Here is a 26,961-nt window from a genome sequence, read left to right as displayed (position 1 = left end):
CTGGATCATTTCCCAGCCCTCTCAGTTGTCACCTCTGACATGCTTTTATGGTCCCATTTCATTCCAGTCTCACAAAGTAGGAGAGTCAATAAAAAGCATTGATGTCCCCCTTTCCTTTGGTTCTTTTCCCCCTTATTAATGAGATGCAGTTTTAAAGATTATCTATTTACTGTTGGTCATGAAAAGGTGAGAAGAGAGTTGGTTATTATTGGTAAACCATCTGCTATAACCTATTGTTAGAATATACACTATATTTAGATTCTAGATTTGCTTAGTTAATATGTTTTTCCTTCCTATTGAGTCTATTTTTAAATTTCCTATGGGACAACATGCAAGATTTAAGAAAACCACTTTAGACAATTTAAGATGAGTAATGTGGGAAGGAGAATTCATTCATTCATTAAACAACTGCACTTTGAATACTGCTATGTGGTTTTTTCTGAGTAGTAACAGCTTCAAAAGGAATCTATTCCAAAATGGCATTGCAGATAGAAGATGCTCTTCTTGGCAGCAGCAAACTGGACCACGTAGCAAACATGCAGTGATGAGGGCCAGGAATGAGCACCAAATGAGGGGAAAGGGCGTGGAAAATGCTAAGAAGCAAGCTAGGAAAATAGGCTGAATTTGGGAAATAAGCTGACAAAAATGGCATGAAATTAATTATCCACAGGTAACCTGGAAATGTTATTGTTGTTGTTTAGTTGCTAAATTGTGTTCAACTCTTTTGTGACCCCACGATCTATAGCCTGCCAGGTTCCTCTGTCGATGGGATTTCCTAGGCAAGGATACTGGAGTAGGTTGCCATTTCCTTCTCTAGGGGATCTTCTTCACCAGGAATTGAACTCGCACCTTCTGCATCTCCTGCATTGGCAGGATTCTTTATCACTGAGCCACCAGGAGAGCCCAACCTAGAACTAGATAACAGCAAACATCTTAATGTCTTAATTTTCACTGTGAAGTGTGAAATTAACTTGTCCTTAAAGACCTGATGGCATATCCTAGTAACGCTAAACAAAGACATAAAATGCTTACTCTATTTAAGCATACTATGCATCTCCTTGTTTTTAATTATGTGTTTTTTAAAAGATGATTCCTGTATATGGAAAAGAGGGAGCAAGTAGTTCGTTTTTTCTCTTCCTCCTCCTTCTTTTAATTTTTCCTCTAAACTTGATGATTTTTTAAAACCCTCTTAAATGTTTAAGGAGGTTGTGCATTCAAAGGTGACACTGCCTAAGCACATGGTGGTATGCGTTCAGTAGTACAGTGGCCTAGATGGGTCTGGCTCAAGCAGCTGAAGCTGTGCGTAATGCCTTCAGCTGAGTGGGGAGGACTGGGAGGCCATGCAGGACACAAAGTCAGTGAAGTGCTTGGTAAAAAATGGGGGTGGGACAAAGGCCAGCACTGTTGCCTGGAGGGATGGATTGTGAGGCCAGAGGAAAAGCTTTCTCTGGGCCATTGTTTGATTTTTAATGTTTCTTTCTTTTAATGGAAGTATAGTTGTCAATGTTGTGTTAGTTTCAGGTGTATAGCAGTGATTCAATTTCTGTGTGTATTTATATGTGTGTGTGTAAATATATGTATATATACATATATGCATATAGATGTATGTATATGTGACTAAGCCTAAGCACTGGCTCAAGTTCTGATTCCTCTACTTGCTGGGCATGTAACCTTGGCACAGTTATTTAATTATTCTGGACCTCAAGTTCCTCATCTGTAAATGGAAATAATAATCCTTTCTGTTTAAGGTTGCTGTGAGGATTAGCAAAAATGCAAGCAAAACATCAAGTAAAGGGATTTGTATATGGAAGAAGTACATAGATAGGAAGATGGAATCTAACCAGAGACAGACTTTCCTCTCTTTCTACCTTCCTTTTTATTTACTACCATCCTGGTAAGTGCACTAGGAACTGGAGATTCCATAGTGACTGAGACAATCATGGCCACTGTTCCCCAGAATGATAATTATAATTTAGCTGGATATAGTCCACATATATGCATTTTAGACAATATTTACCATGTGTTAAGTAGCTAAAGTGGAATCCTAGAATGTTAGTGGCTGGATGGACTATAGAATCCCCTAGACCCAGTCATTAATTTTAAAGAAAAGGGTCAAGCCTATGAGGCTAAACATTAAATGGATATTAAACTGCTTGATGTCAAATTGGTTTGTCAAACCGAATTAAAGTGACTAGATTATTCCAGGTGGTGAATGCCCTGTGTTTTGTGAACTGATGTTGGATGAAGGAAGTAGACATTCCAGTGGAGGGTTTCTGTTATCTTCAAAGATTCAAAGTTGAGCAAGGACATTGGTATCAAGTGTGTAGGTATCTGGAAGAACTTCAGCCCCACCTTCTCTCAATTTCCCCAGATTCTACTCTTCTCTTACTCAAGACTCCTGAAACCCCAGATTCTCTTCCAGTCATATAAAGTCTGAATGCCCACTTATTGCAGATATTACTGGGAACTGGCAAAAGCCAAGGTTCCTATTAGCAGTGTACAACTTAGCATGGATAAAAGAGCCAAAGTAGAGTTTTGCCAAGTTGAGGGGAGAAAAAGCTGGGAGAAAGATTATTAGAGAATGATTAAGAGAGTCTCGGGAACCAGAGGGAGAGAGAGATTCCTGCAGGGAACCCAGGGAATGAATGGGGACACAGTGACAGTAGAAAACAGGACTTGGAATTCCGCTAAGAAGTTATATCATAACTAATTGGAGAGTTAGTGGCTATTTTTAATTTCCAAATGATTTTTTTTTATTTCTGAATATGATCACTGAGTGATTTTTCTCTCACTAGATTGTATACAGTGAGGAAAGGTAAGTTTTAATCTCGTCTCTCACAATGAGAGGGAAAAGTCCTGGGATGTGGGATCCACATGAGCCAGGGACAAAACTTTCTTCTGGCCTGAGCAGAGAAGAAGGTTAGAATAAATAGAGCAATTAAAAAAAAAAACCCATATGCTCTCATAAACCCATGTAATACATGAGTCACAAAATGAGAACACTGTTAAAGGAACCTTCAGGGTGGGGACGAAAGTAGAGGCTGGGCTTGCTCAGGAGGCTTTTTGGTTTTGGCCCTCTCCATGGGAATGGAAGCGGTAAAAAGTTAGGCAACCACAGTGAAAGATGAGTACTTGATGATTTGTCAGGGTGGTGTTTACCTTGGGAATACTGCAAAAGACTTGATCCTGTAGCCCTCCTCTGCCTAAAGAAAGGACTCCAAATGATTGGATTTTCTAAGAAAGGGATTTTCCTTTCTAAACATTGGCTAAAAATGAATCTTCCCTCCTTAGGTGGGAAACCACCAAAAACACATTTTGGTTTAAATCTCCTTCTAAAATGTCAGAATCTGGGGCTAAAGAGAAAAGTCAGAAGGATCTACACTTGATCATGGGCTAGCTCCTTCCCAACTTATTTTGGAATTCTACATCAATCACTCAGCTTTTTCTGTGCTTCATATTTGGAACCTGAAAACCTGAGAAGTGGGAAAAATATCCTGCCTGCTGCCGCAGAGGGAGATGCTGTATCTAAAAAGAGATTGTGTCTGTACTTGGAAGTAGCTTTCTTTAGAAAGAGCTCAATATGACTGACTCAAGTTGAAGCCTTCCTTTAATTAACTAATTCATTTAGAGAAGGAGCAGAGTGATTTCCTTCCAAAGACTACAGTGTGAAAAGTGGTGATAAAAGCGAGTAAATTTACAGAGGAGGAGACTGATAAGCTCAGTCAGCTGATCAAGGCCACTATCAACAGTGATAACTCAGGCTGACAGTATGTATCCATGATATCATGGCGTGAAAATAGCACTATTCTACTGTCTTCCTCTCCCAAACTCACAGCCTCAGTCTAATCATGAGAAAAGCACCTGGCAAATTTTCAACAGAAGAGCCTCTAACAAAAAGCCTGCCCTTAAAATTCTTAGCACTTAAAATTCTCAAGGTCATCAGAAACAGGCAAAAACAGAAAAATTGTCACAGCCCAAAGCAGTCTAAGGAAACATGACAACTAAATGTAGTATTTTAGCCTAGATGGAATCCTGAAAACAGAAAAAGGATTTTAGCTAAAAACAAAGTAAATTTGAGTAATGTATTGGCTTTAATAATTGCACATCAACCCTGGCTCATTAATTGCAACACGTGTCATATTAATGTAAGGTGTTGATAGCAGAAGCTGAGTGCAGGGCATATGGTAATTCACTGTATTATTGTCTCATTTTTCTGTAGGTCTAAAAATGTTCTAAATATTCTAATGTTCTAACAACAGCAAAAAAAAAAAAGAAGAAGAAAGAAAGTCCTAAAACATCCAGTTATCCTTACTCCAAACTCCAGTGAATTTTGCTTATGTTGTCTTTCCCTTCTGGAAATCTCTTCCTCATAACTCTGAATGTAGCTAAATAATAGCCTTCCACAAAAGACTGACTTTCAAACATTTTCAAACACAATATAGAAGAAAAGTACACTTTACACTGTGATCCGTGGTACACAGACATACACATACCTTTAACTGAAATAAACATCTCTCAAAATAATACTCTTCAGTGCATGCTGACATTTTATTTCCGATTCTGTTCTACTCCATTCATTTCTGTTCTGCTGTCTTCTGTGTTATTGTCTTCATTCATTACAAAATACCAATTGTGAACTACCACATCAATTTTTGGGGGGCTGTGCTGCACTGCACAGCTTGTAGAATCTCAGTTACCTGACCAGGGATCCAACCTGGGACATGGCAATGAAAGCCCAGAATCCTAACCACTGGGTCATCGGAGAACTCCCTACCACATCAATTTCTTAACCCACCAATTGCAACCTGCAGTTGGAAAAACTCTCCTTTAAGGTTTAACTCAAGATGTCTCTGCATTGTCCAGTTTGGCAAACACTAGCGACATGTGGCAATTTAAAATTTTAGTGCTCAGTAGCCACATGTGGCTCATGGCTACCATATTGGACAGCACAGATACAGAATATTTCTATCACTGCAAAAAATTTTGGGGGGCAGTGCTGTGGACTCTCTCCATTTCTTATTTGGACTAATGTAATAGCCCATCTACCACTTGTCTTCTTTTCACCTTACACTCTTCCATGCTGTTGCTGGAATTAACTTTCTAAAATAACAGATTTATTTTTCTGGTTGAAACCCTTCAATAGCTCTCCATTTTCTATGAAATGAAACATTCATCTAAGACCTCCACCTCTCTGAACTTTCCTGCTAAATGCCATTCACTCTTAAGCTTCTATGTTCACCTGCTTACTTTTCTAGAAATATTTTTTCTTTTAGAGAAAATCTTTTTTGTTTTCAAGATGTAGCTCCTATATTCTCTCTTCTACGAAACATTCTCAGGAGACTACCTTTCCCAAGAAATGTATATTGCTTTCTTCTATGGGTTACCATTGTAGCAATTATGCTGTGTTATAATTAGCCACATATTCAATACAATGTTTCCCCATTAGACTATGAGGTCTTTAAATACTGAGGATAAGCCACAGTCATCTCTCAATCCCCAGTGTCTGGAATGTGGGATACTTATACACCAGCTCATGAGCTGGTTGGCTGACTGACTGACTTACTAAATTTTAAGGTTGTGGAGCACAGGGACCACACTTGTACTTATTTAATATTTCTGTAGCACAATCTGGGCACATAAAAGGAACTTATGAATTCTCATTATCTGCTTTCAGGCAATGAGTTTTAGACATATTGTTTTCTAAGTACTGTCAAATTCAGTGTAATCTGTTTTTTTGTAAGATGGAAGGGAGTTGGTACTAATTTTTTTTATTATGACAAATGCTTTTTAGTTTTCTAGTACTGTTCAAAGTTCATGGACTCTGTGAGGGAGATAAAAACACTTCTAAAGTTGTCTTAAATCCCATTAAAATGACTTTTTACAAGGGAGTATTCTAGGTGAATAACAGTTTAAGATTGGTAGGTAGAAAAGTGGTCCTAATGGGAATAATTCCAGATGAAAACATCTGAAGACCTGAAGTGTATTACAGCTTTTTTTTTCTATTCATCTCTTTTTCTCTTTATTTCTCTTAATTCATTCATTATTTTGTGTCTTTGAGAAAGTTCCAAAGGCTTTCTGTGTCACAGCCTCTCTATGTGAAATGGAGATAATTGGTAATTTTCTCTCTGTCTCAGTGATGTAGTAAGGAATATAGGCATAGTTTGTGAGTTCTTCAGGAATATTTTTAAGAGTCATAGTAATAGATGTTTGTTGTTGTACCTTGTGGATTGGTACAACTTTAAACTATTTGCAAGATTTTATTAAATCATAATTTAGAGTCAAAGATTCTTCATAGAATAGTCTATAATGCTCATCTCAGCAATGGAGTGCTTCGGGAAAAAACCTCATTCCTATTTATGTTTGCTAGATGAATTGCCTAGTACATTAAGAAATTGTAATAAAACAACACATGTATATAGTCATTGCCACAAACTATTACTTGAAAGGTGTTATAATCTTCATATAATTTTTAGATGTGTTTGGGCAGGGCCACCACATACCATTGTGTGGACTGTGTGTTGCATAAGCTTGTGTCATTGTTCATATCTCAGGGACCTAACCACAGACTGCTTCTTTACATGAACACAATTTGATTGACAGAGGTAAAATTTGTATTATTAAAGGAAAAAGCTCACATTGTGTCTGTGTAAGAATCAGACATATCAATAGTTTATTGACTTCCTCTAAGTTTGGCTCTAAGTTTTCTGTGGGTGACTCCAGTTTTTTCTGTATCCCACAGAAGGTTCTATTTTTGCTTAACATTTTCTGGAGAATTTCCTTTTCATCTTAAAATACTCTCCAGTCACCCTTTGGCAAGTCAGATACCAAGGTGAATATTGGATATCAGACCAGAAGTGATGGATTTGAAGTCCAGGTCTTCAGAGGGAGCTTTAAAAAACAAAAACAAAAAAACTTAAAAGTTTGTGAGAAGCAAATCAAATAACTATAGGGCAATTAAGGAACTTTCTTTATACTGTCATGAATTAGATGGACAATTTATAGACTCCTCAAAGAGGAAGAAATAAACAATTTTTAGTTGAAGCATATTTCTGCTTTTAGGCAGCTAAGTTATTCAGTTTTATAGTCTTATACTTAGAAGTGAGTTACTGAAATAGTATACTAAGAGGAAAAAGTCTCGACAACAATTTAGCCCAGTTGTTGTAGGTATGGTGTTAGTTTGACTAATACACAAGAGTAGAGTATTTTTGTGGAACCAAACTTTTGGCTTCCAATTTCCATTAAGACCAACAAAAGCAAAACAATAGAAAACACGTATTTCTAGTCCAACTATCAACTGAGGCCACTGGGCAACACAGTGTATGTTGAAATACTAATTTCAAAGCAGTCCTTGCTGTTTCGCATTTTATCACAGACTCTAGAGGAATTTATGAATGAAGGACTTCTCTCTGGGAAAGCAAATTTGGAATTTCACTTTAAAAGAAAATTTCATAATCATTTAGGAGATACAAAATTCAGATTAGATAAATTTCAATGTCATGTGGCTATTAAAAAGATGATGCACATATTAAAACCAAGAAAAAAACAGTACGTATATTAATGCTGAATAGATGTTATGAATAGGAAGAGAAACTTGTAATAGGGGATGATATAGTGATTCCTGGTATCCTGTCATCGACTCATATAGAAACAGGGCAAGGGGTACTCCCTGATGGTCCAGTGGTTAGGATGGTGTGATTTCACCATGTCTGGATTGTTATTGGTCAGGAAACTAAGATTCTGCAAGCCATGTGAGGACAAAAAAAAAAAAAAAAAAAGCCTCTCAAAAAAAAAAAAAAAAAAAAACCAGCAAAAAAAGAAACGGGGCAAGTATCTTTATTTCTGCTCACTTGGGAATGGAGAGTAGGACTTCTGGACCAACTTTTTAACTCTAATGTCACTTCTTAGGATGAACCTCTTTACTTTATTGTTTTGTTTAAAAAAAAGAGAGAAAAACCCTGTTACCCTAAGGAACGAAGGAAAAAATACAGCTTCTAGGTTGTATTTTCCTTCTGCAGATATTGTTTCCAAAGCTTACCAATTTGTTTTTTGTTTTTAGAAGTAAAACGTGAATATAGCTACAACACTAACAGTTGACTTAAAGACATGAACAGTCATTTTTAAATGTCATTAAATGTACACACATGTTAAAGCACATTATTCACAATAGCCAAAAAGCAATCCAAATGTCTAAATGGATAAACAAAATGTATTAATAGCACATACCTGCAATGGAATATTATTTATCTTTAGAAAGTAAAGAAATGGTGACATATACTGTAACCAGAATGAACCTTGAGGATATTATGCCAAGTGAAATAAACTAGTCATAAAAAGACAAATGCTGTATGATTTCACTTATCTGAGATATCTGGAGTGGTCAAACTCAAGCAAACGAAGTAGGATATTGATTACCAGGGGCTGGAGAAAGGGAGAAATTGGGACTTGTTTATTGGGTATGAAATTTCAGTTTTGCAAGATACATTAAAAATACTCAAAACAATATCTTTTAAAAGTCATTGAGAGTCTCAATTTGTAGTGGGGCACTAATAGTCTAGCAAAATTGCTTGGATGGACCATCTGGAATTGAATAAATGAATAACCCTAAAATATCTTCAAATAATCATTTTAAGGTCCCAATTGGGGTTTTCCTCTCCTTGGCTTTCAGGATATAAGAGGAAAATTGGAAACTGCTGAAATGCAAAGAATCTTCTGAGAGGAGGGTTGGTCTATTTAGGTTGATTCTTGGCATCTGTGAAATTTTCATAGTTTAATTTCCTATAGTACTTGTGGGAATTATAAATTCTGTGATATGCTTACCTGTTTTTGACAAGACTGTGAAATAAGGGGCTCATAAGACCCCCAAACCCAGAATATTTAAAAGTAAGCGGAAAAGTGGCTAAATCATTTGACTGAAGCTATTACTTTTCTACTGTCATTATAGACCCCTTTACTGGCAACTATGTGCCATGTGCATCATAACAATTCTGATTTTCTCTTTTCATCCCCAGGTCTTCACCATCAAACCTATACTTTGGTAAAGGAAATACCCGCTTACTGTTCATTTCTAAGGACTCAGTTTCCTTAGGAGCTAGAAGCCTGGAGCACAAAAATCAAGCCTTTGTCTCATCCCTGCCTATTGCCATTATATTCAATGTGTCTTCAGATATAGAAGACTTTTTTCCCAAGGAAGATCTGAAGGCAAGGAAGGTGAGTTACTACAATATTGATTTGTCAAAAGCATACTTGCTAAGCATTTGTTCCCAGTGTTCTGCCAAAGGAAATCTGGTTGCATAAGCAGTTGGTCAACCAAGACTCTTCCAATAGTATTTTCTAATACTAATTTTCTGGTTTTTCTTTTTTTTTTTTTTTTTTGGTCCTTTGGGGGCAATTTTTTGGATGACATTGAATAGATTTACTCATAAAACATTCAATTGCTTTTATTTTTCTGACCTTCCCCCTCCTCCTCTTTCTTTTCCTCATTCTTCTGGCTTATTCTTTACATCTTATTGCATTGTCTGAAAAGCTTTTGGTGATGAGTTCAATAAGCCTTTGACTATGTGGATCACAATAAGCTGTGGAAAATTCTGAAAGAGGTGGGAATACCAGACCACCTGATCTGCCTCTTGAGAAACCTATATGCAGGTCAGGAAGCAACAGTTAGAACTGGACATGGAACAACAGACTGGTTCCAAACAGGAAAAGGAGTATGTCAAGGCTGTATATTGTCACCCTGCTTATTTAACTTGTATGCAGAGTACATCATGAGAAACGCTGGGCTGGAAGAAACACAAGCTGGAATCAAGATTGCTGGAAGAAATATCAATAGCCTCAGATATGCAGATGACACCACCCTTATGGCAGAAAGTGAAGAGGAGCTAAAAAGCCTCTTAATGAAAGTGAAAGAGGAGAGTGAAAAAGCTGGCTTAAAGCTCAACATTCAGAAAATGAAGATCATGGCATCTGGTCCCATCACTTCATGGGAAATAGATGGGGAAACAGTAGAAACAGTGTCAGACTTCATGTTTTTGGGCTCCAAAATCACTGCAGATGGTGACTGCAGCCATGAAATTAAAAGATGCTTACTCCTTGGAAGGAAAGTTACGACCAACCCAGATAGCATATTCAAAAGCAGAGACATTACTTTGCCAACAAAGGTCCGTCTAGTCAAGGCTATGGTTTTTCCAGTGGTCATGTATGGATGTGAGAGTTGGACTGTGAAGAAAGCTGAGTGCCAAAGAATTGATGCTTTTGAACTGTGGTGTTGGAGGAGACTCTTGAGAGTCCCTTGGACTGCAAGGAGATCCAACTAGCCCATTCTAAAGGAGATCAGTCCTGCGTGTTCTTTGGAAGAACTGATGCTAAAGCTGAAACTCCAATACTTTGGCCACCTCACGCAAGGAGTTGACTCATTGGAAAAGACTCTGATGCTGGGAGGGATTGAGGGCAGGAGGAGAAGGGGACAACAGAGGATGAGATGGCTGGATGGCATCACTGACTCAATGGACAAGAGTTTGGGTAAACTCCAGGAGTTGGTGATGGACAGGGAGGCCTGGCATGCTGTGATTCATGAGGTCGCAAAGAGTCAGACACGACTGAGCAACTGAATTGAACGGAACTGAACTGAACATTGAACTTGCATAGGTGTGATTTTTTTGTGAGAACAGTAAGACAGTCTTACTGGTTTTCTTTTTATTTTTTTCAGTGCCCTTTTACTACCCTCACCTGACTTGCTTTTGTATCTCAGTTATCACTGCTTTTAAGAACGAACGGAGAGCTAAGCTGACTCCAAGGCTCATGGAGATAGATACAGCATTGTTGAGGTGTTCTCTCTGCTAACCCCCAGCTCAGGGGAGATTTCCCTACCGGGTTGGTTAGCAGTGTAGGTCAGTTTCTAGGGTGGGACAGGGAGAGTTGAGAATGGAGGGGCAGGAGTAATAGAGTTACCTCAAGACATCACTGCTTTTAGGCAATTAAGTTAATTAGATTTTGTAATTTGATACTTAGAAGTGAGTTACTTAAGTGAGATACGAAAAGAAAAAAGCATCAGTGACAATTTAGCCCAGTGGATTCCTCATTCTTCTGGGCAGAATGGTATAGACATATTATGCTGGCTTCATTCTCCTTTAGCTGCTCCCAGGTGCATGGGTACCTGCATGCTTCTAGTGAAAAGCAGTAAAGGGCTGAACTCTAAGATTATTCTTCTAAATAAGTAACAGTTGTTTGTGTCCAAAGAACATTGTTGATTCTCAAGGAGAAGGCTAATGGCAACTGAGCATATTAAGAAAAATATTTCAACCAATAGATTTGTAACCAATTTAACTATAGGCTCAAACTGGATGAGATGAAACGTTCTTTGCCCTCTTTGAAAAAACATGGGCTTGTTTGTCAAGAATACCAGAGGAAATCTGCCAAGACAGAAAAATATTTGGGTTAAGATATTGTAGTAGGTTGAATGGTGACCCTGCAAAAGATACATCCACATCAAGAAACCTGTAAATATAACTTTATTTGGGGAAAGTGTCTTTGTGGAAGTAATTAAGTTATAGATCTCTGAAAAAGCTCATCTTAGATAACCCAGGTCAGTCTTAAATCCAATGACAAGTGTCCTCGGAAGAAAGGCATGGAAGTGAGGGCTAGCGAAGACAGGCAGAGATTGGAATTATGTAGCCATAAGCCAATAAGCCATCAGAAGCTGAAAGAAGAAAAGTAGAATGTCCCCTAGGGTCTTTAGAGGGATTGCAGCCCTGCTGATATATTGATTTCAGACTTCTAGCCTCCAGAACTATCAGAGGATAATTTTCTTGCTTTCAGTCACCGACATTGTGGTCCAGAGTTACAGCAGCCCTAGGAAATGAATTCAGATCTCTTCCTTGAAGGTACTAGAATCGTATCATGTGGAATTCTCTTTAGGGAACAGAAACAGCATTTATTAAGCAGCACTGTGGCAGGCACTGGCTAAATGTTTAACTTAAATGATTCCTATTTTATGATGAAGAAACTGAGGCCCAAAGTCTCACAGTAACCACGTGAGGAGCTGGGTGAGAATCCACATAAGAGTCCTGCCAAGAGGCAGGGTGGAGTGTTTATGAGCCCTGTCTCTGGATCCTGTCTGGGTTTGGCCCTGGCTAGGTTGCTCAATCCTTCAGACTCAATTTCCTCTACTGGAAAAAAAGGACTGATAATAGACTTCACTCATACAATTTCTGGGAATATTAAAAGGTATAAAATATTTAGAATAAAACATAGAAAGAAGGCCTAAGTGAATATTAACTGTTATGATTATTATATGCTATACTAATATATTATTGCTGAGGCTATGAATACCAGGCAAAGAATAAATGAGAATGAGATCATTTCAAGGCAAAATGTGTGAACTTTGGAGAAGGAAATGGCAACCTATTTCAGTATTCTTGCCTGGGAAATCCCATGGACAGAGGAGCCTGGTGAGCTACAGACCATGGGGTCATAAGAGTCAAACATGACTTAGAAACTAAACCACTACAAAACAGATTTAATAAAAGTGGGTATGTGGCCAGTGGTAGTCAAGGTTTTATCCAGTCCATTTCCTTTTCTTTCTTTCTTAAAAAATAAGTTGAAAGAAAATGAATGTCCCATATGAACATTGACCAGCCTTACTTTCATTAACATTTTGTATGAAAATGTCTTTATCAAATTTCTCTCTTAATTTGGTTAACTGAGAACTTATTGAAACATTTATTCCTTTCTTGTATCAGAAGTCTTCCAGGATAAGACACTGCTCCATTTAAATAAAAAATGAAGGATGCAGAAACAGAGCAGCTTTAACCAGCAGACCCATAAATAAGATAGTAGTTGGTGCTATGTAATCCTTACTTTGGCACTTGTACTAGAATTGGCCAGAGGTTCTTAACCAGGAAGCCAATAACTTGCTGTGTGTGAGGGGGGAGGGTGTGGAATCTATGAACCTCTTGAAATGTTTTCAAGTTTTGCAGAAACATTTTTTTGATATCCATTTCAAAGTGCTAGTCTCTCAGTCATGTCTGAGTCTTTGTAACCCTATAGACAGTAGCCCGCCAGGCTCCTCAGTCCGTGGAATTCTCCAGGCAAGAATGTTAGAGTTGGTAGCCACTCTGTTCTCTAGGGGATCTTCCTGACCTAGGGAATCATACCTGTGTCTCCTGCCTTGCAGGCAGATTCTTTACCATCTGAGACATCAGAGAAGCCCACTTCAAAGGAGCCTGTAATATCTCTAAGTTAAGAACCACTGTTTCAAAGCCTCATTATTAAAGCTAATTACACATTTCAGTCCTATATATCATCTAAGTGCCTTTGTAAAATCAAATATATCGTAAATGTCTCACGGTTGCTTAAGAGAGAACCAGAAACTTCATCTTGTTAAAGATGTCATCTTGTAAGGAAAATGGGCAGATTTCTAAAAACAATACTCCATGATATAACCAGAAGAATCTACCTACCTAGGAGAGTCCAGGTCTGATTTCTTGTCCTTGCTTCCCCTGGGGAATGATTCTGTGTATATTACTTCTCCTCTCTGGGTTGCAGTTTCTTCATCTGTGAAATTAAGATTTGAATTAAACAAACTCAAAGATGACTTCAAACTTTAAAACAATTCTATTCTATATAAAAGGTCTTTAAACTGTAGAGAGATGATCTCCCATAGAATTCTAGAATGTATTATATTAATAAAAACAAGGTATCAGAAACCAGCCTTATCTTAAAATTTATTTTAGAGGTTACAGCTTGAGGACATGCCATTGACTAGTGACTTCCAAATGTACTCTGAGGACTATAAGGTGCCACATTACTATCTATGGCGGGGTTAAAGGGAGGCCCCAGGTGGGACAAAGAGAGAGAATCTAAGAGCCCCCACCTCATTTATATCGGAGTAGACTGCTTTTAATCTGCTTTAAACACTAGGTTTCTGGGTTTTCTATATTTTTTATAAACAAAAACACTAGACTTTGTTTATAGAAAATAAAAATATTTCATAATTTTAATTAGTCTCTGTTGATATCTATATGAGGGGAAAAGGAAAAAGATTAGGTTAATCATTGTACTTAAACATTCATCTTTGAAAAAGCACCAGAAGCAGAGACAGAAGCTGTAAGGCTTGTTTCCTATTTTGTCATTTATTAGCTGTATCACATCAGGCAAGTCAGATAGTCTTTCTGAAGCTCTGTCCTCATGTACAGAATGGTGGTGCTAGTGGTAAAGAATCTGCCTGCCAATGCAGGAGACAGAAGGGACAGAAGAGTTCAACCCCTGGTTGGGAAATCCCCTGCAGGAGGACCTGGCAACATGCTCCAGTATTCTTGACTGGAAAATACCATGGACAGAGGAGCCTGGCAGGTTACAGTCCATGGGGCTATGGAGAGTCAGACAAAACTGAGCACAAGCACAATAGAATGATGATAATATTTTTTCACAGGTGAATTATAAGAATCAAATGAAATGATATTTGTGAAATTGTATTATAATTGGTGAAGCATTTATAAAGATGGTGAGTAGGACTTTAGTGATGAGCTCTAGGGCTCTGCATCTTGTCCTCACAATGGTAGCATTTTTGTCCATCTGAATTATGTCAGGGAAAGTACCACTTCAGTCGTGTGACCCCATGGACTACAGCATGCCAGGCCTACCTGTCTATCACCAACTCCCGGAGTTTACTCAAACTCATGTCTATTGTGTCGGTGATACATCCAACCACCTCACCCTCTGTCATCCCCTTCTCCTCCCACCTTCAATCTTTCCCAGCATCACGGTCTTTTCCACTGAGTCAGTTCTTCACATCAGGTGGCCAAAGGATTGGAGTTTCAGCTTCAACATCAGTCCTTCCAATGAATATTCAGGACTGATCTCCTTTAGGATGGACTGGTTGGATCTCCTTGCAGTCCAAGAGATTCTCAAGAGTCTTCTCCAACACCACAGTTCAAAAGCATCAATTCTTTGGCACTCAGCTTTCTTTATAGTCCAACTCTCACCTCCATACATGACTACTGGAAAAACCAGTAGTCAAACCTTTGCTGGCAAAGTAATGTCTCTGCTTTTTAATATGTTGTCTGGGTTGGTCATAACTTTCCTTCCAAGAAGTAAGCATCTTTTAATTTCATGGCTGCAGTCACCATCTGCAGTGATTTTGGAGCCCCCCAAAATAAAGTCTGCCATTGTTTCCCCATCTATTTGCCACGAAGTGATGGGACTGGATGCCATGATCTTAGTTTTCTGAATGTTGAGCTTAAGCCAACTTCTTTGCTCTCCTCTTTCACTTTCATCAAGAGGCTCTTTAGTTCTTTGCTTTCTGTCATAAGGGTGGTGTCATCTACATATCTGAGGTTGTTGTATTTTTCCATGTAGTCTTGATTCCAGACTTCATCCAGCCCAGAGAAAGTATAGGTGGTCAAATTTGCAGATGAACAAGAGTTATGGGATGGAGTTATAAAAGACTTAGTTGATTACAGAGTCCCAAGAATGACCAAGGGTAAAACTTTGAGAAAAATACAAAGTCTTGTTCTTCAGTTCAAAAAGTTAATTGTCCAAGGATAAGATAGGGGAAAATGTGGACCACAATCAATTCAAATAATAAAGACTAAGGAATTTTATTTGACTTCAAGTTCATTATGAACCAATAGTGTCGTGAAATGGTTTACAAAGAAGTGATCCAATTGAATTAGTCTGTTTGATTTATTATAACAAAATACCATAGACTAGGTGACTTATAAATAACAGAAATTCATTTCTCATGGTTCTGGATACTAGGAAGTCTAAGATCAAGGCACCAGTGTGGTTGTGTTCTGGCCAAGTCTTCTTTCTATTCCTAGTTGCTACCTTCTGGCTGGTCAAAGGGACAAGGGATCACTCCAGAGCCCGAAGAACACTAATATCATCATGAAGATCCCATTCTCACAACTAAAGCACCTCTCAAAGGACCCACCTCCTAATACCATCTCCTATGGGGGTCAGGATTTGACATATGAATTTTGAGGGGAAAACATTCAGACCATAGCACCAATATTCTTTATATTTTTAGAATTGTTGTGCCACAGATAAGAAAAGGGGACCACAGCTCTTGGCTTTGGTTAGCATCCTTCTTCCATCTGATGAAAACAGTCACTCCAGAAAGCTGACCATGTCTTCAGGAAGCCAGATGGAGAAAATCTGGAAGGCTTCCAACAGGAAAGGTTGCAAGAAGATTTGAGGGGAAGGAATGGATCATGGAAGTCTTAAAAGATCTAAGAGACTTTAAATGGTGTTATAAGCTATAATGGAGGGAAAGGTTTGGAATTATTTTATTGTTTTCAGAGGTTAATCTCAGAAAAACTGGGGAATTCCCTGGTGGTCCAGTGGTTAGGACTCAGCCCTTTCACTGTGGCGGCCTGGGTTCAATCCATGGTCGGGGAACTAAGATACCATAAGCTGTGTGACATGGCCAAAGACAAAAACAAAAACTCAAGAAAAACTTTAAACAGTAAGGGTAATCTAAAGGGGAAAGGGCTAGCTGATTGAAGTAGTGAGAATTCCATTAGGGAACTGTTCACAGAATCTGGATAATACCTTCTGGGGGTTGCTAAGGATAAGGAGGAAGGGTTGAAGAAGAGATCACTAAGCTTTCATCAAATCTAAGGTGCTATTTCCATAACAGAATTCAATATCCCATTGGAGAATGATTTGCTTCATTAATTTTTTTCCATAATAAGAGAATATGGATTTTGAAATTGGCAAACTGGAGTTTGCTGTCATGTGATCTTCAGGATATTGATTAACCTCTATAAACATCAGTTAAGTGTTGGTAACACAGAGATGATTAGTTATTTCTGTGTTGTTGTGAAGATTACACAACGTTGGTAAATGATACTTAATGGAGCCTGGTTTTAATAATGGCTCAATGATGGTAACTTTTAATCAGAATATTATTTGTTCCTCTTATTTCCTACATGCATTTTATTGTTTCTCCCAAGAGAGTCCTTTTAGGTGACTCTTTTGAACTCATAAAGCACAAATGATGTAACTGGGTAAAATGGTGAGTCTCATGAGTCTGGGAGAAAGAATTCACCCTGTAGGTCATGGGGAGGGGTACCATATCATTTATTTTACATTTGCATCAGGGTTTCCTAAATGGAGGAAACCTGTAGAACCACTTTTTTTGTCCTGAATTATAACATGATTTTCCTGCCCATCAAGATCAGAACTAGGCCAACCTGATTGATTTTTCCTTTGTTTAAAGTTTTACGCAATAAGATATCCTATTAAAAATTTAATGACCAAGCTTTCCCTTGTGGAGTAAAATATCTGCAGCCTCAAGGAATAGAGTTGGTAATTGAAGTATCAGGGTTTGTTACAAATTCTTACTCTAATTTTTTTCTATCCATAAAATGACTCTAAGCTAGTTTTACTTAAAAATTACTCTTAAATGGATGAGTTAATAAAGGAGAATCAGTTTGCTCTTAGGAGAAGATTAAAAAAAAGAGAGAGAGAGAGAGATTCCCCTATGATTGGGGAAGAGGCCAAAAGAATTCTCTTTAATAGCAGTAGAGGGAAACATTAAAATTACTAGGTTTCCACAGACAGTTACAAGTTGGCATTTCACCTTATTTAGAAGGTAATAAACACTGTATTTGAAGAAGTACTAAGATAATCCTGACTACAGATCTCACGCAAAAAAGATTATTAAACTTTCAAAAGAAACAAAAAAGATTATATAACACTCTTAGGTTTAGATAAGACGACTTCAAATACAAATTTTTCCCACTTTTCTTTCTTCTTCTGCATCGGTAAACACTTACTGATATTTATTGGGCATGACATCCTATGAGGCACAAGTCTGCTCTAGAACAGAGATGAACTGGCATGTTGGCTGGTGGATGTGAGAGAAGCAGAGGTATTACTGCCCCAGAAAAATTGCTTTGGACATGCCATCTTGAGCACTTTCCCTTTTTTAATTTTCTTGTTCAATTTCTACTTATATTCATTTCCAAATTCTCCTTTTAATCTTTTCTGAGATCTTGAACCCAAAGTGATAACTTTAGCCCTAATGGACATCCTTTGAGCTTATAATGGAGCCAAAAGGCAGGGATGTGATATTTGGATAGCCAATGGTCACCAAGGAAACCACCATTCTGTACTGGTAATAATAGTGGATATTTATTGAGCAACTTATGTCTCAGAATTTTATATGTATTACCTTAGTTCACTTAAACAACACTGTACCAGAGGTACTATTTCTATATCCATTTTACAAATGAGGAAACTGAGGCACTGAGAAACTTAAATATTGACCCAAAGTCTCACAGTTAATGTTGAGAACACACTCTTAACTACTGTTCTTCCAGACTGCCTCTCTTGGCAGACACCTCTGGTAAATCATCCATCCATCCGTCCATCTAGTCAGATATTCAGTAAGCATGTACTAGGGATATATAAACTGTGAATAACACTGACATACTCTCTTCAGACCACTTTTTAGAGAGGAGGAGAGACAGTTACACAGGCATCCCATGCACTGAGATAGGTGCTAAGACAGGGAAGTGGAGGGTACTCTGGGGCATGGGAGGAGGCTCTAATCTAAACTAGGAGCCAGTGTCAGGACAGGCAGGTCAAAAAGTTCTTGTCCTCGTCACTGTGTGCTCTGACTACTTTGTAACAAAGGGCATATAAGGGAACCCGAAAGAAAGGTCTTTGAAGCAAGGCCTGTGTTGTTCCCCCAGTACTTGACACAGGTGGCTGCTCAATTAAAATATTTTACTAAATAAATGAGAATTCTAACGCTCCATAACGACTCCATTACAACAGGAGGTTTTTGATTTATTTCTAACTTGACTCTTAAACACTTCTCATCCAAGCCTAAAATAAATGTTCCCTTTTGACTTAAAAAAATAATCAAGTCCCTGATCCCTTTTAAGCCATTTTCTAAAAGTCCTATTTCAGGCGAGCTGCCACACCCATTATATTTTACTAGAACAGTGTGTTCTCAGGTATCTTTTAAGTATCAAATATCAGATATCTCAGGTATCTTTAATCCTGAGGAGAGACTGTGGGTTGGTCTGGGAAAGCAGGTTGCTTTTTCCCTTTTCTCCAGTTGATCAGTGGGGTTCCTATGTTCTGTAGTTCTGAAAGATCTATTCTCCTTTCACCTTTCCAGAGAGGCCTGGAAATTCTTCTTCCACTCAAACTCTCCCGTAGTCTCTTCACTCTTTCAAAAGGTGTTAACTTTGGGAAAGTGGTTCTTAATCATTGACCACACAATCCTCTTACAGACTATAAGAACCAATACAGTACTGTAAAGTAAAATAAAGTAAAAATAAAAATTAAAAAAAAAAAGCAGGGTGACCAAAAAAAAAAAAAAAAAAGAATCCAGGGCACAGCAAGAGAGAAAGGCCAGGAGAAACTGAAAGACCAGGCTAATGACTTTCCTTAACAAGAATTTTTGTTGTCATAAGGTGGTGTTTATTTGGGTTGTAGTTCTTTAAAAAAGGCAAGAAGTTCTGTCTTCCTTGTGCTTGCTTGGAATGTTAGGGCTAATGTAATATTTTCTTTGGTGAAACAGCAGTAAATTCAAGGTAATAAAACAATGCTGACGGGAAGGGGAAATGAAGCTCCCGGGGGTAAAAAATTAACTTGGAGCAGGTAATCCTCATGGCCCATCCCATACATGATCTTTATATTATCTAATTACATAACTGTACTTCCTAGCCTGATGCCACAGTTTAAAATTGTAACTTGTTCCCTTCCCTGTTTAATTTTTCTGCAGAGCCCTTATCTCCTACTCATGCACTGTATAATTCACTTAAAATTACATATTTATATGACAGCCCCTCTGGAATGTTAAGTTTCTTAAGGGTTAGGAATTTTGTCTGTTTTATTACTCATCCAGGGCCTAGAATTGTCCTGGTACAGAGTAGATGCACCATAAATATGCTGAATAAAAGAATCATTAATCCTGATCAAAGCAATATTAATAAATAATAACTACAATCAGATTTTTCATGGATTTAATTTATAGACATTTGGTTGGAAATTTAAAACTATTTTATAGAAATCTGACAAAACATGACAATATGATCTCTATAAAACCTTCAATGGTCAAAAATTGCGTGGAACCCATTTTCATCAGCATGGTATGCTCTTCTAAACAGATATATGGAAGGATAAGCTTGACCTGGTGAGAATGGAAAATCCTGAGGTTTCCTGATGCAGATGGATTTGCTTGAATCCCTAAAGCTAAGGGTATGCTTTGGCTCAGTGTGCTCACACCTGTTCCTGGCAACAAGTTCAGGTGTTAGTGACTACCCCTCCGAAACTCAGACTCACTAATTTTATCTTCCCATTTTTTAACAAAACATTATCTCAATTCTATGGCTTTTAGTACCGGCTCAGGTAGTTTATAGAAACTCAAAATATAGAAGTTGAGTAGAGGAGAATATTAATTATTGGAATCTTCTATATTTGAGATTGTTAAAACCCACTAGAGATGCTTCCTAGCAGTGACATGTCAGTGTGTTCTGAGTACTATCGTGGCTGCTCCAGCTCTTCCTTTCTCCTGAAGACTTCTACTTCTGAGCCATTCTAGTGTAAGTGAAACTGGGGTTGTCTAAGTGGCAGACAAGTACACTTGGGCTGAGATTCAGGTACCCTCCTTCCTTCTCTCACCTACTGTGGCTTCTCTCAACAACTGGCCTGAAGAAATGATAAAGGACTAGACTTAACTAGAAACAGGAGGAAGGACTGGTCTCACTGAACTTGTATTAATCTAATGAGTGCATGAGTTAAAAAAGTTAGGGTATTGCAAACCAGTTCGCTATAGGACTGCATTAAAGACATTTGACATTTCAAAACAGAGAAAAGCTTGGGCAGGCGTGTTGCTGCTGCTGCTGCTAAGTCACTTCAGTCGTGTCCGACTCTCTGTGATCCCACAGGCAGCAGTCCACCAGGCTCCCCCGACCCTGGGATTCTCCAGGCAAGAACACTGGAGTGGGTTGCCATTTCCTTCTCCAAGGCTGAAAATCACATTTGTATCACATGTATCACTCAATTATTTCATCTATTTCAATGTGGCCCTTAGGAAAGAGGTTCATGTAAACTATTGGTCTGGTGGTACATGAAGATTCATGAACTCCAAATTCTGAACCTATATATTCTTTTAATACCTTGTATAATTTATTAAAAACAGCGCAATAAAGAGATATAATTAAAACATGATACAGTTCACCCAAAGCACACAATTCAGTGGTTTTTAGTATACTCACAGTTATGCAACCATTACTAATCAGTTTTAGACCATTTTTGTTAGCCCATAAAGACACCTTGTACCCTTTAGCAGTAACTCCCCATTCCTGCTCAACTTCACCCCTCCCCTCCTTCAGTCATACTTAACCACACACACACAAAATCTACTTTCTGTCTCTAGGTTTGTCTGTTGTGGACATATTATATAGATGGAATTATACAATATATGGTCTTTCACTTAGTATAGTCTTAGATGTTCATCCATGTTGTGGTACAAAGCTTTTCCTTTTCATTTCTGAATAATATTCCATTATTCCATTCCATATCACATTTTATCTATCCATTCACCAGTCAATGGATACTTTAGTTATGGTCTCTTTTTGTGTGTTATAGGTAATGCTGCAGTGAACATCAGTGCACAAGTTCTTACATGGACCTAGATTTTCAATTCTCTTGGATAATACTTAGGAGTGAAATTATATGAGTTATATGGCTAGGCTATAATGGTAAATTTCAGTTTTTTTGTGTGTGTTAATGAATATCTTGTGTGTTTATTCTCTTTAAAACAACTGATCAAGATATCACAAAGTAAAACAAATAGCTTACACAAAGTACCATGGAAAACATAAAGTCAGCATATCAGCTGTTAACACTAAATAGAAACAGACTAAATACCTTTATTAAAGGACAGAGATGATTTCTTTCAGTTAAGAAACAAAATCCAATTTCAAGTTATTTACAAGTAAGAAGCAATTCAAAGTGATAAAGCAAATTTGAAAATAAAAGAGAACAGGTACATGCAAATAAAAAGAAAGCACAAGTCACATCATTAATATTAGATGAGATAAATTAAAAGGCATAAACAAGACAAGAAGAGACACGTGATCATAAGAGGTGCAGGTTAGGATCATGTCTAGCGTTAAAGACACCTATGTACACCAAAACTTACAGAGGCTAAATATGTGCACTTTGAGGTGACCTTTTATCCATGTATGGGTTTTTTTTTTTTTTTTTTACTTTATTTTACTTTACAATACTGTATTGGTTTTGCCATACATTGACATGAATCCACCATGGGTGTATAAATTTCAGTTTTTTGAGGAATTCACAACCTATCTTCCACAGCAACTCACTCATTTTATATTCCCACCAGCAATATATGCTGGTTCTAATTTCTCCACTCTCTCTCCAACAATTGTGATTATCTTTCTTTTTGATTAGAGTCTTTTTGGTCGGTATAAAGTGGTATCATGTGTTTTTGATATTTATTTCCCCTAATGGCTAATGATGGTAAGCACCTCTTCATTTGTTGATTGGTTGTTTACCCACCTTCTTTAGAGAAATACCTGAAGTCCCTTGCCCATTGTAAAATGGGTTAGTTCTATTTTAGTTGTTGAGTTTTTTCTCTTTTGCCTTAAGAATGGGGGATGGTTGGAAGAAGAGAGCCTCAGACCGTTCACTTGCTCTTAACTAAAATAGAGCTTCTGCAACCCTGGTGGTGGATGAGATGCTGGTGGCCTATTTTCTCCGGACATAACATAGCCCTCAACTGTGATCTAGGTTGAAAGTGAGCCCAGTGTTCTTGGCTGCACTTCCCCTCAGAGTAGAGCACCATCATGTCCAGGTGGAGTTGGTGAAGGAAGTGGATTGTAGCTCAGAATCCAAGCTCTTACTGTTCTTACTGAAACTTAATAGATTGTCTTTAACAAAGTTTTCTTCATTTGTTTTATTTCCTCAGGACAATTTCTAGAGACCAAATAGTTGTTTATGTACAATTTTCAACAGTAATTTTAAAGTTATTGTTGTTTTGCTAGAGAAGGTAGGTTTACAGAGTTCCTCATACCACCATACTGGAAGTTGAGTCCCATCTGGATAATTTTTAATGAAGATTTTCCATCTTGTATACTTGGTAGTAAAATAGTTTATGCTGACATAAAAGCCCAGTGGATATAGAATTACAAAGGACAGTTTTTACGTAAGTATTTGCAAATTTACAAACAGTGGATTAAGAAAGCTAACTGAAGTTGAGGATTGGTTGACTTTCAACTTTATATCCACTACATTTCTAGAATGCCCATGAATTTGGCTGGCAAACCATTGTTAATTTGTTGTTATCAAATAGTTGTATAGAAATCTTTGGGTAATGAGGGTGATAGTACATTTTACATGTTTGCTGTTGCTCTAGTAATCGATGCATAAAACCATCAACAGCCATTGAAACAATCATCAAAATGATTCCTGTTTTACAGACTTATGGATTCCAGGGGTGGAAGAGGGGGATTGGATGAATCGAGAGATTGGGACTGACATATATACACTACTTCTTGCCTCGGAAATCCTATGGACAGAGGGGCCTGGTGGGTTGCAGTATATGGGATAGCAAAGAATCAGACACGACTGAGCAACTAAACAACTTATAAAATAGATAACACAGGTAGCACAGGGAACTCTACTCAGTGCTCTGTGGGGACCTAAATGGGAAGGAAATCCAAAAAAGAGGAGTTATAGCTGATTCACTTTGCTCTACAACAGAAACTAACACAACATTGTAAAGCAACTATCCTCCAATAAAAACCAATTAAAAAATAACAATAAAAAGATGTCTTTTAAAAAGTATAGGAATAATTCAGAAGTGAAAATTAAGTTATTAAAACTTCATTAATTTTACACACTAATCTATAGAACTCACAAGCAAAAATAATCACTCATTTCTTAACATTTATTTAATTCAGAAGAACTACCAGACCACAAAGTCATATAGGAAAACAACTGCCCCAACTTTCTTGGTGCATTTATTTGTAGTTTTAGGGATAAAATTTAAAGTTAATAATTCTTCAAATTCTTTATTTGATCAAGGGCTGGGTTCATATGTTGATTGCCAATCAGTTGAATGTCATTTTAGTTGACACAGATCTAGAATCTCTGCTCATATCTAAACTCTTTTCCATCCATTCATTATGCCATATCCTCACCCCCTTGTCAAAGTTATCTATATGTACTTTTCTCCTTGGGTTTAGAAGTCTAGTTACTTATAAGTGGTCACTTAATCGTCTCAGAGAGATGATATGGGGTGGGAGGTGGGAGGGGGATTCAGAATTGGGAGCTTGTATACACCCGTGGTGGATTCATGTCAATGTATGGCAAAACCAATACAGTATTGTAAAGTAAAATAAAGTAAAAATAAAATTAAAAAAATAAAAGAATAAAACCCTTTAAAAGACCAAAAAAAAGAAAAAAGAAAATACATACTGCTTAATTGGAGATGGAAATGGCAACCTACTCCAGCATTCTTGCCTGGAAAATCCCATGGACAGAGGAGCCTGGTGGGCTACAGTCCAGGGGGTTGCAAAAGAGTCGGACAAGACTTGTCCACTAAAACAAACAGCAATACAGCTTAATAATCATGATAAAATGTTAAAATGTATCCCTTGTTGGAAATTCTTTACTTTGGGGGCAATTGACTTGTGTGTATTATTGCCTCAAGTAGCTTATGGGCAAAAAGTATTGTATAAAAACATAAAACAAGATGAACAAAATATTTAAGAATGAAATCAAGCAACACCCAATGACATTTCTCTGAATAGTGTTACTGCATTATACAAAGATAAAAAACAAAAGTAATTAACAAAGTAATTTTCTCTTCTTTTGGCTGGGAAAGTTTCAGTAGTAAAGTTTGGCTTCTGTTGACTGAAACATCTTAGTTTCTAACATAGTTAAAGGCAAATGGAAAAACCCATTCAATTCTTAAAATTTTTAGTGCAGTTAAATAATACGCTGGTACATTGCTTTATGGCTCGGTATTATTATTCCTTCTAAAGACAGGAATTCTATCCTTTAAAAGCTACGTTACCGATCAAGCATGTATTTGGAAGATGCTTACCTCCCGGTTGGGCTGGGTATATCTCCTGCGGCTTAGGTGAGCACCAGCGCTTTGGCTCCTCCCCAACTGCTGCGAGCTTCCTACTGCGCTGGGCACCTCAAAGCTCCGGGAGTTAGGTGTTCGGCCCCGCCCTCTGCACTATTGCTAAAACTCCAGTTCTGTCAGCCTGATTCCGGTGATTAATTATTGACGAAAGGAAAACACTCCCAGGCAAACTTGTGTCCAACCGGTCGCTGCTCCCAGCGACTCCTTTCAGAGGGAATGCCGGCTGCACCACTCCCCTCCCCCCTTGCCTACGGTCCCAACTTCCCACACGCTGCCACTCTCGGTCCTGGGCGATCAGGCTCGTCCTCGGAGGAATGCAGCCCAGCGACTTCTACATTTTTAAATTTGGTTTCCTGCAGCACGTTAGCACTTCTCTAGGGCCAGCCTCTCAGAAGGAGGCGCTTTCCGGAGGCTGGGGAAGCCGGGGCTCTGAGAGCAACGGAGGAGGCTCAGGCGTAGCTGTCACCTCCGGCTGCCGCAGTAAAACCCCGAGTCGCGGCGGGGATGGGGAGGAGGGGATGGGGAGGCGCCCTTTCCCTCGCTCGGGTTTCAGCGCCAACACTACCAGAGGGGCACGTACTTCGATGGTAGTGGTGGGAGCGGGCAAATAAATAGAAGGTGAAGGTGGGAGCTTTGGGGCTTTAGCCTAGGGAAAAACCTACGCCCAGCATCTATCGATCTGCAGACTTCGGCAAGGGGCAAAGCCGGGCGGATGCTGGGTACTGCGGTCTGAAACTCGGCAGCAGGCTGCGAAGTGAACCCGGGCTCCGGGCCGGGGCGGCAGTCGGCCCAGCAGGCATCCCACTGCATTCGTCTGTCAGAAACGGAAGAAAGCAGACTCTTTTAGCTTTGGCAGTTAATTTTGGTGCCTCTGAACGTGCAAAATGCCTCCCACCCTTCACTCCGTCCATCCTGCACGTCCCCTCCTCCCAGTAGCTGGGAGGTTAATGGTTGAAAGGCTGGATCCCATCGGGAAACGGAAGGATCGTGCCCAGGGAAGAGAATTAATTTGGGCCCGGACTGCGGCAGGAAGGCAGTTTGGGGAGAGAGGGCTTGGAGGAGGCTGGGTTGCCCACACACACCGCACAGGCTGCCGCGGCTCCAGCACCACCGAACCCAGCGCTCGTGCTCTCGGCGCTCAATTATCTTCCCCAGGAGGCGCGGGACCGTGAGGAGCATCTTCCCTGATAACCCTCATGCCGAACACCATAGTGCTTAGACAGAATGCCGCGATTGCTGGATGAGATCTCAGAGGCCCTTGACGCTTCCAGCCCAAATATCTCCGTAGCTGAGACTATGCCCAAGACCTGGGGGAGTCCGGGGCGAAAGCGTCCTTTGATTGACGAGTCTTTGGGCAGCAGCTGCCAGTCAACCTCCACAGCCTAAGGAAAAGACTCCGTACTTGCTCGGTCTCATAGTGCTGAAGCGCGAATTTTAGCTGCGGGCAGGTTTCTGCTCCCTCCACAAAGCGCTTCCAGTAGGTTCCAAGCTGCCTGCCTTTGCAACGAACAGAGAGACTCACACAATTGGGCGGGGGTTTCTCCAAGCAGGAGGAAGGTGTCCTCAAAGGAACCTGAAGGTGTTGGGGCCAGGGAAGGGAACCAAAAGAAAATGAGCACCTTGGAGTCTGTGTTGCCCGTTTTACATTTTGTTATCTTCTATCTTGTATCGATATATTAGCAACCTCTGCTAATATTTTTTTTATTTATTACTTTATGTTCATATTTCTTACCCCTTGGCTTCTCCTGACAAACCTCGTCAAGTTGGGAGCACAGGTGTGACCATTCCCATTGAGAGATAAGGAAATAGAAACCTTGAGG

At 38.8% G+C, this 26,961-nt stretch overlaps 1 protein-coding gene across 2 annotated transcripts in view; it reads right to left on the bottom strand.

The window, feature by feature from the left end:
• Positions 1 to 26,636, bottom strand: part of SPTSSB (serine palmitoyltransferase small subunit B) — a 30,810-nt gene extending 4,174 nt beyond the window's left edge. The window contains exons 1-3 of one of the 2 annotated variants that reach the window (XM_069560978.1): positions 26,222 to 26,636; positions 25,097 to 25,955; positions 13,455 to 13,548 (exon numbers count right to left, since the gene is read on the bottom strand). The gene's annotated coding sequence lies outside the window, so the exon portion shown is untranslated. Of the gene's footprint in view, positions 1 to 13,454; positions 13,549 to 25,096; positions 25,956 to 26,221 lie in introns of those variants that run through there. The other variant, XM_069560987.1, reaches the window with a different exon arrangement.
• Positions 26,637 to 26,961: the final 325 nt, after the last annotated feature.

This window comes from Ovis canadensis, chromosome 1 (assembly GCF_042477335.2).
Source record: "Ovis canadensis isolate MfBH-ARS-UI-01 breed Bighorn chromosome 1, ARS-UI_OviCan_v2, whole genome shotgun sequence".
NCBI lineage: Eukaryota > Metazoa > Chordata > Mammalia > Artiodactyla > Bovidae > Ovis > Ovis canadensis.
This window is presented reverse-complemented; position numbering and strand designations above follow the sequence as displayed.